The sequence below is a fragment of the Carassius carassius genome, chromosome 14, assembly GCF_963082965.1.
Source record: "Carassius carassius chromosome 14, fCarCar2.1, whole genome shotgun sequence".
Taxonomy (NCBI): domain Eukaryota; kingdom Metazoa; phylum Chordata; class Actinopteri; order Cypriniformes; family Cyprinidae; genus Carassius; species Carassius carassius.
The window spans coordinates 32,301,933-32,317,544 of NC_081768.1; the positions used below are offsets into that span (position 1 = coordinate 32,301,933).

Genomic DNA, 15,612 nt, shown 5'->3' on the forward strand with positions numbered 1-15,612 from the left:
AAAGTGGAACAATGATTTTCAACCATCGTTCTGAACTCCTCTCTAAAACGGCCCGTTTTTAAGGGGCGTGTACTTTAAGGCTTCTCACTAATCAGCCACTGTTGTGATTGGCTAACGTCTCTGCATCGTAAACACTATCAACAAATCAAAATAAAACTGTTATTTCCTGACAAAGCATTATGAAATCATGGACGTACGGTTTGTCAGATCCAGTGCTTCTTCATCTTAAACAAATGTTTCATGACACTGTGCCTCAATCACAAAACGCTCCGATCGATCCTCAGACATTAAAAATAAACTGTGACACTCACATTCAAGCGTAATCACCAGTGGGCGGGGCCTATCTCAGTGCGCGCTCTGGGGGCGGGGTTTATGCAAATGACATCACCTTGCCCCTCGGATCCCAAACGAGCCGTTCTCTGAGGGGTATTACATAATGATTTTTATTAATCAGGAGCACACTTTAATCTCTGAAACGTGCAGGATTCTCAAGGGAAATGTGGTTTCTCATGTCATGACCTCTTTAAACCACATCCTCAGAAAGATCTTCACATTGAATCTCCAGATTGAAGGTGATTTGGTTCAGAAACCTTGTTATTTAGTTTTGTTCTGCTTGCTGAAAGTCTCTTCTCATCCCGATAGCAAACACTAAGTGCTCTAAATGTATTTATATGTATTTATATTGTCTGTTAGGACCATAAATGTTAAAACGATATTCACATAATCTCATTACATTGTTTGTCATATTTAGTGTTTTATATACAGTAGTTTGTTTGGTGTTTGTCTCAGTTAATGTCTTCTCTCTCTGTTTGAATGAGAGTGATCTGTTCATTTTTCCTCGCTTTATTTTGCGCATTCATGTTCACGATATGTAATAAAATTTCGAGTTAAAATAAACATCTGTTTTTAATGACAAGTATTCACAGTTGTTCTGGTACTGACCAGGCTGCATTACTGATAAAACGGTGTAGCTGGAGTAGAGCTGAATTCAGGGAAACGGTCCATGAGAAGGAACGGGAATTAATGGGAATAAACTGGACATTTGCAAAAATTGCAAGAACTGGGGACTTAAATGTAGTTGGTAAAAAATATTGCAGCATGATCTTGGATAAAAAACTTTTTAAAATGCAGTTTCGGTTTTATTTGCAGCAGTCGCATGCACACAGCACACTGTTACTCAGGGCTCCTGAGGCCACGCCCCCTAAATATCAAAGTGTCCTTCTTGGTAAGTGTTCATGTAAATTACATGAATATTACAAAACAAATTATAATTAAAACTTCCTTGTGCTGTGCAACTAAATGAGGCTATAGCACTGCAAGAACATAAACACTGACTGAACAAACCATAGACTGGGACAAACATTCAGATGAGATGATGATAACGTCCCCCACACACACACACACACACTAGAGAGGGATTCCCCTGCAGCTTCTCTGAAGACACACTTGCTGCATGTGAAGATTTGATCTTGTAAATATATTTGATGTGTGGGCTTCACGTTTAACTAGTGATGAATGGTGTTTGTACAGTAGCTCTGCTCCCGGAGAGTGAGCACTGTATTATGAACACTTTTATAAACCAGCCGAAGCTCATACAGACCTACAGACCTGCTCAAGAGTTTTAATGTTTTAAACATTAACATATCGTTCAACCTTTCATTTATATGATCAAAAATACAGAACAAAACAGTTATATGTGCAGTATTATTGATATGTAAAGTAATGGTTTTCTGTTTCATTATACTTTAACATATAATGTTTTTCTGTGACTTTCAGCATCATTACTTCAGTCCTCAGTGACACATCATTCTTCAGGAAACTGTGGTTTTCTTTAATATATTATTATTACCTGTGATTATTTTTTCAGGCTTCTTTTAATAAGTAGGTAAAAGTTTAATTTAAAATCAAAATCCTTTTTTAACAATACAGTGCAGTACAATACTTTTATTCAAGGATGTGTTAAATTAATAAAAGGTAATAGAAAGATTTCTGGTTTGAATAAACACACTTCACAAGTTGATCACAAAAAATGTGAGCATATGATCAAACTAATGTTTATATTTATGTTTGTATATGATAGTTTTATAAATTTACCCAAATTTCCAATTAATTCCCCAAAAATCCTGTAAATTGCCATAAATTCCTGGTAAGTTTCAAACTTGGAATATTTCCAAAATTCACCAGAGTTACAATGGAAAGATTCCGGACATTTTCTGCCCCTTTGCAACAGGAATCATTAGCTGAACCAATTTATGAATTGGGGAAAAAAATTATTATTATTATTATTATTGCATTAAATATTTTTGTTATGTTGATTAATTTGTGGCATTATGCAAACGTATTAAACACAGAAGTAAAATTGTTTGTAATTCACATAAAACTAGTTTTTTAATATTTTTATTCATCAAGGCAGTAAAGAGATTTATAATGAAAGAGGTTTCTATTTGTAATAAATGCTGTTCTTCTGAACTCTCTGTTCATCTGTGAATCCTGAAAAATAAAATGCATCAGTTTCCACAGAAATATTGAGCAGCACAACTGTGTTCAACACTGATAATAATCAGAAATGTTTCTCGAGCAGTAAATCATCATATTATTCTGATTTCTGAAGATCATGTGACACTGAAGACTGGAGGAATGATGCTGAAAATACAGCGGAGCATCACAGAAATAGTTTTCTGTGGTTTAAATTGTAATACTATTTTGTAATATAAGAATGTTTTACTGTATTTTCAATCTAATAAATGCAGTCTTGTGAGCAGTTGAAACCTTTCAAGCAAAAGCATTTTAAAAATCTGACCCCAGTTGTTTAAATGTGTTTTATTGAAATTGAAATGTATTTTAGTATGAATCTGTCCAGTGACCCGATGAACCAAACCAAACCATTCTTTACACTATCACCTTAAAATAAAAAGCCAATATGAAAAGGAAAGACTCATAATAAATGTGATATTAGAAATGATATTCTGGAGAAAACATTTTCACACAAATATAAGATGTGCAGCCAGTGGCTTGCAGTTACTTGATCTAGCTCCTGATTTTATTATTATTATTATTTATTTCTTTGCTGAGAAGCCAAAACACAAGGAACCATGTTGAGAAGAAATAATCTTGGTTCATCACCGATGTTCACAGTAGGACTGTATTCGTTTTCTCCGAGGATCGCTGAGTGTGCAGAGAAACATTTGATCTGGAATTATTACAGAAAACAGACTCACTGAGTACTTCTGTAAACACACATTCCTCTAACGACCCCCTGTAAACTAGTCAAATCCGATTAGTCTTCAGTTGACAATTCAGTAGACTTTATTTGACAAAACATCCCATGTTTCGGTAGTGACAGTAACGCTTTGGTAGTGACCACATCACATTACAGAATTTGAACTTTCACAGTAAAACATACAAAATAATAATAATAATTGCATAACTGGACTAAAATGTGGTTTATTTCCCCGAAATAAAAGATGATGTGTTTCCTTTTGTCACTACCGAAACAACGATGACATCTTTCGGTCGTGGCTGTTTCGGTAGTGACACTTTTACATACTTTTAAACCTAGCTCAAAGATGCTAATAAGCACATGGTGAGCTAGCATGGTTCTGAACCGTAGTACACATATAAAAACTAAATGTCATGAATAACTCTCAAAAAGTGAGTTCAATTGCAGAAAAAAGTGTTTGGTAGTGACCTTCCTTATAGTTACACACAGGTTTTTCAGTCTGTTGAACAGGTTTACCACCGAATGAAGAGAGCAGTCTCCTCACACCTCGCAGTCATTTAGAGCGTTTCGGCAGCTGAATTATTATTATTATTTATTTATTTTACATAAAGTTTCATAATTTACAAAGAATATATATATATATATATATATATATATATATATATATATATATATATATATATATATATATATATATATATAATATATATGAACTACAGTTTTTTTTTTAAAGAAAATGTAAAAATATATATTTTTTAAAACAACAATGGAATAAAATACTATTTTCTTTTTGAATATCATTTTCATAAGTTGAAATTTAGTTGTTAGGGTTCAGGACAGCCACCTCCTAGCTGAAAGTACCCAATAAATGATAATTTTATATAGAGCTGAAACAACGAATCGATTTAATCGATTAAAATCGATTATTAAAATAGTTGTCAACTAATTTAGTCATCGATTAGTTGCTAAATAATTTATTTGCCGTAAGCGGCTTATTTCGTGCATATTTCAGATCTGCGGTGACCAAAGTGTGGCAGTAATGAGCCACCGGAGGTTTTACTCAGCCAGTACAGCAGGAGAAGTAGCGAATAGCCAATAGCTGGCCTCGTTTTATGTCACGTGCTTCCCGAACGGCGTCTCTGCAGCATTCAGCAGGATGTTTATTTTGAGCCTTCAAAAAAGAAGATTAACCTGTAAACTCTGCACTACTGAACTGTTTAAGGGGACGTTCACATATCGCGTCTTTTGCGCGCTCATGTTCGTTATTTCCAATGTAGGCGCGCAGTATGCGCGCTCATAATGGAAGCGACGCGGTCGCGACGCACCCGTTTTTCCAGGCGCGTGCACACCGCATCGAGTTAAAAACATTTAAACTTTTCAGAATGCAGCAAGCGCACCGCGGGTCATGTGACAAGAACTAACCAATCAGCTTCATCCTTTCCCGTAACAACGTTAAAAGCTCAGTCAAGATGAAAGGAACAGCTGATCATAGCTGTATATGGATTTCCATTTTGAAATAAGTTTAGTAGCAGAGCTACTGCAAGCGATTTTTAGAGCTGCAAATCCATTTATCCTTTGCTGAAATTTCCGCGTCTTCTAGGAGAGAGCACGTCATGGTTGCTTAGCAAAGGCAGATGCCTCAGGGGCGCTTCTGCGCGAGCGTTTTGGAAAGAAGGAGAAAGCGGCGCGCCTAGCGTTTTCCACGCGTTTTTAGGCGCGATATGTGAACGGCCCCTAAGACTTTTATTTGTGCAGATTCTCCAGTACAATGTTGTTTGCAAATGTTTAGTTGTAAAAGCTGATAACATTGCTTTTTAACAGTTAACATTTAAAGCTTTACAAACATGTTCTGTGATCAGTTTGTCGTTTACCAGTTCAAAATTCAGTCGTGCAGCCTAATTATGACTGAATGAGAGAGGTAAATGTAGATATTTGAAATGCACTTTTTTTTCTAAGTATTCACTGCTCTTTTTCACACAGCAGGTTTTTTGTGTGTCCGTTTTTTCTGGACAACCTTCTGATGGATTTTACTTTAAATTGTGAGTTCCATTCAGGTTTCATGCCATTGGCACTTTATTTGAAGGATTGTTTACAATTTCACAGCATAAGCTATAAAGCTTTTTCCCAGTAAATAATAAAATACAACGCACTGCAATCTTATTCTGTTTTATCCTTATTCTTCGTGAAAATATGTTCTGAAAGATTCCTTAATAAGCTTTGTCCGGGATGTTAAACTACTTTAGGAGCTCTAAGGACTGCCATGGTGAAAACATTATTTGAAATCTCCTTGTGAAATTTGCTCGAGTATGGGTCAGTGTTCTGATTGCAGAAGAGTTCAACAAGGGATCACTAACACATAATAAAACAACTCCAGGTATATTTGTGATGAGGATATGACAATGCAAAATTATTAAAATCTCTTAAAAATCTATGCTGAATGATAAAGACCCTTTATTAATAATTTACTTTGGGGGAAAAATGGAAAAAACTAAAATATAAGTACATAAACCGATTAATCGATTAATCGTAAAAATAATCGACAGATTAATCGATTATCAAAATAATCGTTAGTTGCAGCCCTAATTTTATATACACTGTTTAAAACAAATAAAGGAACACTTTGAAAACACATCAGATCTCAATAGGGGAAAATATCCTGCTGGATCTCTGAAAGTGAAAGTGATGTGACATGGCCAAGAATGATGACCCATACTCTGAATTAGTGCTCTGCAATGATCTCATCCAAAGTGCACACACACACACACACACACACACACACCGTGAACACACACCTGGAGCAGAGTATACTGATATGGACTTGGTAATGTGTTAGGAAGAAAGGATGCCACATCATTTGATGGAAATTAAAATGATGAATCTACAGAGAACAATTCAAAGACAATCAAAGTGAAAAAGGATGCAGCAGGCTAGTCCAATTTGCTGAAGATTCATTGCAGCAACTCAAAATGTTACTCAGTATTTGTATGGCCCCCATGTGCTTGTGTGCATGCCTGACAACATCGGGGCATGCTCCTAATGAGATGATGGATGGTGTCCTGGGGTATTTCCTCCCAGATCTGGACCAGGCATCACTGAGCTCACTGAGGTGCAACCTGGAAGAGTCGGATGGACCGAAACATGGTGTCCCAGAAGTGTTCTAATGGATTTAGGTCAGGATATGTTTCCCCAGACCACCACTGACCCACCACCAAACCGCTCATAGCAGCATAATGTTCTCCACAGCTTCTCCAGACCCTTTCGTGTTTGTCACATGTACTTAGGATGAAGCTGCACAGGGCACCAGTGGTGGACTGTTTCTCATTTTTTGGTTAGAGACATTCACACCAGTGCTCTGCTGGAGATCATTTTGTAGGGCTCTGGCAGTGCTCATCCTTTTCCTGTGTGCACAAAGGAGCAGATAACGTTCCTGCTGATGTTTTAAGGACCTTCTACGGCTTTGTCCAGCTCTCCTAGAGTAACTGCCTGTCTCCTGGAATCTCCTCTATGCTCTTGAGACTGTGCTGAGAGACACAGAAAACCTTCTGGGAATGGCACATATTGATGCTATCCTGGAGGAGTTGGACTGTGTGTGTATCCTCTGTAGGGTCCAGGTATCACCTCAAGCTACCAGTAGTGACACTGACCCTAGCCAGATGCAAAACTAGTGAAAAACTCTCAGAATAGATCAATAGGGAAATGTCAGTGGCCTTCACCTGTAAAACCATTCCTGTTTTGGGGATCGTCTCATTGTTGCCCATCTACCTGTTGTTAAACATTTCATCAACACCAAAGAAGTTGAAACAGATTAACAACCCCCTCTGCAACTTAACTGACCAGATCAATATCAATATCAATAGATCAATATATAATAAAAAGTGTGCCTTTTATTTTATTTTTTGAGCAGTGTATATTAAGTTTACTGATATTTTAAATATTATTTTGGGTTTAAATAGATAACAGAAGGATCTTAGATTTTAATTTTTCAATGCTTTTTAAAAGTATTTTTGGTTGAGGAACAACAGTTTTCACCAATTTCACCAGTAAATGTGTAGGTGTGCTCCCATCAGATGTGCAGACAGAGTCAAGCACAGTCCAGTGCTGAACCAATACGACTTTTCTTTCCATTACCTAAAATCTAACAAACAGTGTAACTATTTCAGTTACTTTAATGTTACTGAATTCATTTGATCACTTTTTGCTTTTCCAAATTTGTAGTAAATGTGTTCAACTGTTAATCATGGTCAAACATGTAAAGCAGGCAGGGTTAATCTGACAGTAACTGATCACTGATTGCTGTCAGACTTCAACAATCCTTCATCACTTGAATCAAGATTAGAATCATTTAAGTCATCCTTAAATCAGACTTCAGCGGCTCGTTTTACTTTGTGATCGATCGGAGGTTAAATACAGATTTAAAACCATAACGAGAAATAGTTTAATAGCTATGATAGGCTGGCTCATATATTACTGAGCAGTCCCTGCAAGATATGAAAGAAATCAGTCATATCTGTGTGTGTGTGTGTGTGTGTGATAAAATATTCAGATGTAAACCTCTGTGTAATCATTAACATTTCCATAAGTAACTCTAATTTAATTACACATTTTTTACAGGTTACACTTTATTGTAAGGTGTCCTTGTTACAGTGTAGTTACACATTAAAGTACTGAGTAATATTAGTTAACCACTTGTACTTACTATATAGCTAGAGTTAGGATTGAGTTCGTATTAGGGTTACCTGCATGTAATTATGCAGCGTGAGGACTCAGAGGAAGACCAGAGTTTATTTCAGGTGATGTGAGGGTCAGAGAGAGAGCAGTGCAGGTCTCCTGATATCTGGAGCGGTGCTGTAAATGACTGGCAGCTGACTGAACGCTGTAGTCTGTGTCATGCTGTCATCAGAGCTGATGTAATCAACCCCATCAGACAGAGTCCAGGACTGAGGCGTCCGTCTCCAGACTAATCTGATCATGTTGATGGATGGAGGCCTAGCTTTCACCTGCTGATGGCTGCTTGAGTGTGTCTCAATCACCTCTCAAAGCTTCCTTCACAAATATCAAACACCTTCCCTCCCCAGTGTTCACCTGTGAATTCACTCTGAGTCAATGAACAACCAGTGTTTCCATCAGGTCCTGGAAACCAGTGTTGCATTGCTGTACTACTCAGACTTCTCTCAGATCCAATTTGATATGTTTGAAAGGAGTGGTTGTGATATTTCAGTCTGTTTACAGTAAGGTGTTCAGGTTGATGTTGAACATGCTGTATAATGCAGGAGTTGGTCATTCAGTGAAATACAGCAGTCATGAACTCTAAACACGAGCGTGTTCTGCTGATTCTGTAAAGAGTGAGGACTTGAGAAACAGTCTGAGTGATTGCTGAAGCCAGAAGCAGCGGTGTGTGAGGAACAGCATTGTCTCTCGTTTCTGTGAACTCATGAATGTGTGTCTGCTTCCACATGAGCGACAGACAGCTCACACTCGCCAAACGAACACATGTAATGTGACCGAGACTGGTGGCACAGAAGTGTGTGTCTTGTGGTTTGTAGTTGCACTGATAACTAAGGCTCGTGTATGAGATCAGACTCGTCACACAGGATACAGACTTCATGATTGAAACAAAAAGTTGCTATTTTCAGAATTTCCAAACTATTTAATTTTCAAAATATACATTTTCCTAATGTATATTTTTACTCTAAATGTATGGCTTTGATTTTCCCACAGATTTAAACAGGTTGTGTTCCAAATTTGAGGTTGATATCTAAAAAAAAATGTGATGGTTCAATTCAAGTTTATTTGTATAGCGCTTTTTACAATACAATCGTTACAAAGCAACTTTACAGAAAATTATGTTTCTACAATATTTAGTAGTAGCTTATAAGTGGTGACTGTCAGTTTGTGTGCATATGACAGGATTTTTAGAAAAATTAATACAAGACGTAGTCAACCAGACGATGAACATTATTATCAGCAATTATTATATGATGCAGTCACACATGTAGCAATAATTGTTAGTTCTGTTGTTGATTCAGGGTTAGCATCATCTGGGGTCCTCTGAGGGTCAGCATCATCTCTTCTCAGGTGTTCTGGATCCAGACTGGAGCTTGTGTAAATCCTAGTTACCACGGGATGAAGATCCAGCAGAAACAGAGAAACACATAGAGACATCATTAGCATAGCTGCTGATCCAACAGAGTTAAATTAGTTTAACCCAAGCTAAAGATTAAAAATGCACATTTGATCAGATACAACTATTATTCAAATGCTTGGTGAAAGAGATGTGTTTTTAATCTAGATTTAAACAGAGAGAGTGTGTCTGAACCCCGAACATTATCAGGAAGGCTATTCCAGAGTTTGGGAGCCAAATGTGAGAAAGCTCTACCTCCTTTAGTGGACTTTGCTATCCTAGGAACTACCAAAAGTCCAGCGTTTTGTGACCTTAGGGTGCGTGATGGGTTGTAGCATGGTAGAATGCTAGTTAGATACGCAGGAGCTAAACCATTTAGGGCCTTATAGGTAAGTAATGATAATTTGTAACTGATACAGAACTTAATAGGTAGCCAGTGCAGAGACTGTAAAATTGGGGTAATATGATCATATTTTCTTGACCTGGTAAGGACTCTAGCTGCTGCATTTTGGACTACCTGTAGCTTGTTTATTGAAGATGCAGGACAACCACCTAGAAGTGCATTACAATAGTCCAGTCTAGAGGTCATGAATGCATGAACTAGCTTTTCTGCATCAGAAACAGATAACATGTTTCGTAGCTTGGCAATGTTTCTAAGATGGAAGAATGCAGTTTTTGTAACATGGGAAATATGATTTTCAAAAGACAAATTGCTGTCTAATATAACACCCAGATTTCTGACTGTAGAGGAAGTAACAGTACATCCGTCTAGCTGCAGATTGTAATCTACAAGATTCTGTGTGGTGTTTTTTGGTCCAATAATTAATATCTCTGTTTTATCCGAATTTATTTGGAGAAAATTATTGGTCATCCAATCTTTTACATTTTTAACACACTCTGTTAGCTTAGATAATTGGGAAGTTTCATCTGGTCTCGTTGAAATATATAGCTGAGTATCATCAGCATAACAGTGGAAGCTAATCCCGTATTTTCTAATAATATTACCAAGGGGCAACATGTATATTGAAAATAGAAGGGGACCTAGGACGGATCCTTGTGGCACTCCATATTTTACTGATGATAAATGAGATGACTCCCCATTTAAGTAAACAAAATGGTAGCGATGGGACAGGTAGGATCTAAACCATCTTAGAGCCTGCCCTTGAATACCTGTATAGTTTTGTAATCGATCTATGAGTATGTCATGATCTATGGTGTCGAACGCAGCACTAAGATCAAGTAAGACTAGAAATGAGATGCAGCCTTGATCTGACGCAAGAAGCAGGTCATTTGTAATTTTAACAAGTGCAGTTTCTGTGCTATGGTGGGGCCTAAAACCTGACTGAAATTCTTCATACAGATCATTTTTATGCAGGAAGGTGCTCAATTGAGCAGACACAACTTTTTCTAAAATTTTAGACATAAATGGAAGATTTGAAATAGGCCTATAATTTGCCAGTACACTAGGATCTAGTTTTGGTTTCTTAATAAGAGGCTTGATAACCGCTAGCTTGAATGGTTTTGGGACGTGACCTAAAGATAACGACGAGTTAATGATATTGAGAAGCGGTTCTTTGGCTACAGGTAACAGCTCTTTTAGTAATTTAGTGGGTACAGGATCTAATAAACATGTTGTTGGTTTAGATAAAGTGATACGTTTATTTAGCTCTTCCTGTCCTATATTTGTAAAGCACTGCAGTTTATCTTTGGGTGCGATGGATTAAACTGAAGTGTTAGACGCTGTAGAATCTACATTCGCTATTGTATTTCTAATGTTATCTATTTTATCAGTGAAGAAATTCATAAAGTCATTACTATTTAACGTTGGTGGAATATTTGAATCAGGTGGCGTCTGGTAATTTGTAATTTAGCCACTGTGCTAAATAAAAACCTTGGATTGTTTTGGTTATTTTCTATGAGTTTGTGGATATGCTCTGCCCTAGCAGTTTTTAGAGCCTGTCTATAGCTGGACATACTGTTTTTCCATGCAATTCTAAACACTTCCAAGTTAGTTTTTCTCCATTTGCGTTCAAGACTATGAGTTACTTTCTTGAGAGAGTGAGTATTACTGTTATACCATGGCACAGTATGGTCCATCATCCAGGAAGAAATGTCTGTTAAACAAGCTGAGATGTGAATAGCTACCGTCGGATCATCAGGATGGAATGAGAGTAGAGTAGAGTGTCATCAGCACAGCAGTGGTATGAAAAGCCATGTTTCTGAATGACAGAACCTAATGATACCATGTAGACTGAGAAGATAAGTGGTCCAAGTACTGAGCCCTGAGGCACCCATTCCTCATACTGTCGATGATGTTTATGACTATGACACATCATGAGCTCAGGTGAGGTGAACACAGTTTCCTCATACACTAACAGGCCAGACCTGCTCATCAGCTCCTCACACTCATCTCAGAATGATGGAGGTGCAGCTTTAGGAAGCACTGATCTATCAGACCTGATTAACACTTAAGAGCTTTTCATTTCATTGCGCAGACATCAGGACAGCTCAATGAGAACTATCATTGTTTTAAACATTGTATAAACAATACATAGTAGTTTTAGTACTACTAAATAGTAGTTCATAGTAGTTCAAATGTCTCCATGATATACATATAAAAATTTACATTAAATATTGATCTCATATATTTCCATTCAGAAAAGATGCAGCAGAAAGCGTAAAAAAAAAAAATCTGCAATCATTTCTCCACCATGAAGCTACTAAAATGTTTTGCCTTTTCCACAGAACACAGTAATGGAGAAAAACTACTTGTAAAAATCAGATTAATTTTACTGAGAATCACGCATGAACGAGACCGACAGCAGCATTTGCTAAACCTCAGGACAAAGACGCTTGTGTTTCTCCTTGAAAACATTGAAACATTGTTTTCTTTCTCTTGTTCTCCATCAGAGAGAATCATGGTCTGAAGACTGAAGACCAGGCACATTCCTACAATCTCCTGCCATGAGAAACAGGCCGTTTCTCTCTCTTTTGTAACCCTCATGGACCCTGAGCAATGAAAACAGAAAATACATCCTTTTCCTTGAATCAAGGAAGCAGAAGGAGTCTTAGAGAAGCTGGGTCTCGTCTCACTCCCTCATGATCACCGCTGCATGTGTGCTGCTCATCTGACCTGCAGAAGACACCCGAGCAAACCCTGAAACACCAAAAACAGAAGGACTGAGTGTGTGTGTGTGTGTGTGTGTGTGTGTGTGTGTGTGCGCCAAAAGACAGCGTTACTCCTGTGTGAACGCCATATACCGCTTCATTCCTCTTTTCATAAATTAAATCAATGTGATAAACTTCACGACGGCTGTCTGATTCTCATCCACTGCTACACAATCAGAACGAGAACATGTTTGTTACAGAGATATCAGCTAGTAACTGAGTACATGTAATCTGGATGACCTAATCAGATTTTTAGAAGTACTTCTAATTAGATTAAAAGACATTTTAAAATACTCGTAATCAGACTACAGTTACTTTTTTATGGATTACACTAATATATATTCACACTAAAGCAATTATTTATTCATCATTTATTGATTCTCTTTTTTAACATTTAACATTCAGTGGAGGTTCACACAGAGATCAGTCATCAGTCAGGTGCTACACAACACTTGAGAAGTGGATTTACTAAAATCAGTTCAGGTTTAAGTGCTTCAACATTGCATCAACTACTGATAAAGAAGTTCATTTTTCTGTGAATTATCACTGAGTGGGTTATTTTATCATACTAATTTGGAAGGCTTTTGTCTTTCAAACACATTAAAATGCACAAATACACAGTTTCACTTTTTAACTTTTCTGTCACCCGATGCTCTTTCATCAAATATAGTTTTCTGTGAAGTACCCCTGAGTAGGGGTGGGCGATATGACCAAAATCTTACATCACAATATGAATAGTTTCATATCACGATAAAGATATACATCACAATATATTTATTTTTTCTTTTAAAAAGATTTTTAAGATATTGGTGACATAATCCTTGTCACCAGTGTCGATATCAAACTAATACAAGCCTAAAAAGACACACCCAAACAAAGAAACCATCAAGCTCACGGAAGATAAATAAACAGTCAGTGATGAAATAAGGATAAGAAACAAAAAGGACCAAAAACTACAATAAATAAGAAACGCTACATACATTGTGTAACTAATTAGTCCTCACTGTTAATTATATCCATCTGTCTATAGGCATTTTCTTTTTCAGCTGTGTACTCGACCAAAATCACTGTTTATGAGTCATTCTATAATTAGGGGTACGTCGTGTCCATGGACTCTATTATCAATTTTAATTTTTAAATATTTAAAAAAAAAAATCAATAACTTTTCACTTTCACAAACAATGATCACTTTTATATCAGGGGACATTTCTAATTAATTTAATAAAAAACTCCAACAGATATTCATCTTTTATCTTGCACAAATGGCATATGCTATACAGGAATTGTTGGATTTGCTGTTTTTGTGCTGTCCGATTTGGTAAATATGAGGTTTTGCTCATCAGATTAGCTCTAAAATACATGTTTCTGTTTATATTTCTTATAAATATTTGTCCAAAGTAACCATTAAATTATGATAAATGCATTTAAAAAATATAGATATATTTTGCTCTTGCATCTACATTAAATCATCCATTTTGTGTATGTCCGAGAAATCAGTGTCAACTGTGTTACTCCTATAAAACCCCCTATAAATCAGCAATGGTTTGTTCCAAAAATCACATGTCCAAAATCACCATGTGTTTTCCTTTTTTAGAGGGATATTTGAAGAGAAAAGTAAAAAAAAAAGCAATTAGAGCTTAAGCATGCCGAACAATTAATTTAGCACATTAAGGGGATATATATTATTCAAGGACCTAATTTATTTATCAAAAAAAGAATACTGATTTTCTGACTTTTAAACTGATATGCAATGTACCCCTAAATATAGAATGACTCGTATAAGTGTGTTTATGTAATCATTTAAAGCCAAAAATGCGCGCTCCTCTCACACAGAAACAGAGATACCATTTTGTTTACATGTTCATGGTTCTCTGACATTACTATATGTGACCCTGGGGCAACCAGTCATAAGGGGCCATTTTTTCTAAATTTACATATCTCCATCATCTGGAGCTGAATAAATCATCTCTCCAGTGATGTGTGGTTTGTGAGGAGGACAATATTTGTCTGAGACACAACTATTTGAAAATCTGGAATCTGAGGGAGCAAAAACATCTAAATATTGAGAAAATCGTCTTGTTCGAATGAAATTCTCAGCAATGCATATTACATGGCTCTGTGGAATACTTGATTCTGATTGGTCAGTCGTGCCATCCAGCGGCGTGTTACCGTTCATCCGGGTCAACAGTGAAAAACAAGTTCGGATGTGACGTTTTACAAATAGCTCGGCTGGTGTAGCTCGTCCAGTAGTCTTGAACGATATTTGGGTGGAATTATAACACGCACTCCCCACAACACACAGCCTTGGTCCTCCGACAGCTCATGTCTACGTGTGAAGTATGGTTTCAGATCCTCTTGCAACACATAGTTGGGCCAACCATTTACAGTATAATCCCACACTTTGCATAGTGTGGGATCTTTCCGTGTTGCTTGAGCTATGTTTCTTGCAGACAACTGGGAAAAATAGATCACACTTCCTTCCTCCCCAGTACAATCTTTAACCACTGTTGGCAGTCTGGACATTGCGTCAGCATTCATGTGGTCAGCAGATTTCTGATACTCAATGTCATAATTATAAGCCATCAACACTAATGCCCATCGCTGCATTCGAAGAGCTGCAAGTTGGTATTGCTGCCTTTGGTCCGAGAATCGCAAGCAGAGGCTTGTGGTCAGTTATTAGTGTGAACTTACGTCTATAAATATATTTATGGAACTTCCTTACCCCATAGATGATGGACAGGGCTTCATGTTCTATTTGAGCATACTTTTTCCCGGTTTCCGTCAGCGTGCAAGATGCGAATGCTATGGGGCGCTCCTCTCCATTGTCCATAATGTGTGAGATCACCGCGCCCACCCCATAAGGTGAGGCATCGCATGCTAATTTCAGACGTCGATTGCCATCATAATGCACCAGTACTGTGCTACTGAGCAACAGCTGTTTCGCCTCCTCAAAAGCCATGTCACAATCAGCAGTCCAACTCCACGGTTGCTTCTGTTTAAGCAGATTATGTAAAGGCTGAAGTCGACTGGAGAGATTTTGCAAGAAACGACCATAATCATTTAGGAGGCCCAAAAAAGACCGTAATTCAGTGACATTGTTTGG

At 37.2% G+C, this 15,612-nt stretch overlaps 1 protein-coding gene across 2 annotated transcripts in view; it reads left to right on the plus strand.

The window, feature by feature from the left end:
- LOC132157516 (girdin-like) overlaps window positions 1-12,648 on the plus strand; it is a 69,634-nt gene extending 56,986 nt beyond the window's left edge. For both annotated transcript variants that reach the window (XR_009437558.1, XM_059566888.1), the window contains exon 33: window positions 12,252-12,648. The gene's annotated coding sequence lies outside the window, so the exon portion shown is untranslated. The remainder of the gene's footprint in view (window positions 1-12,251) is intronic.
- Window positions 12,649-15,612: the final 2,964 nt, after the last annotated feature.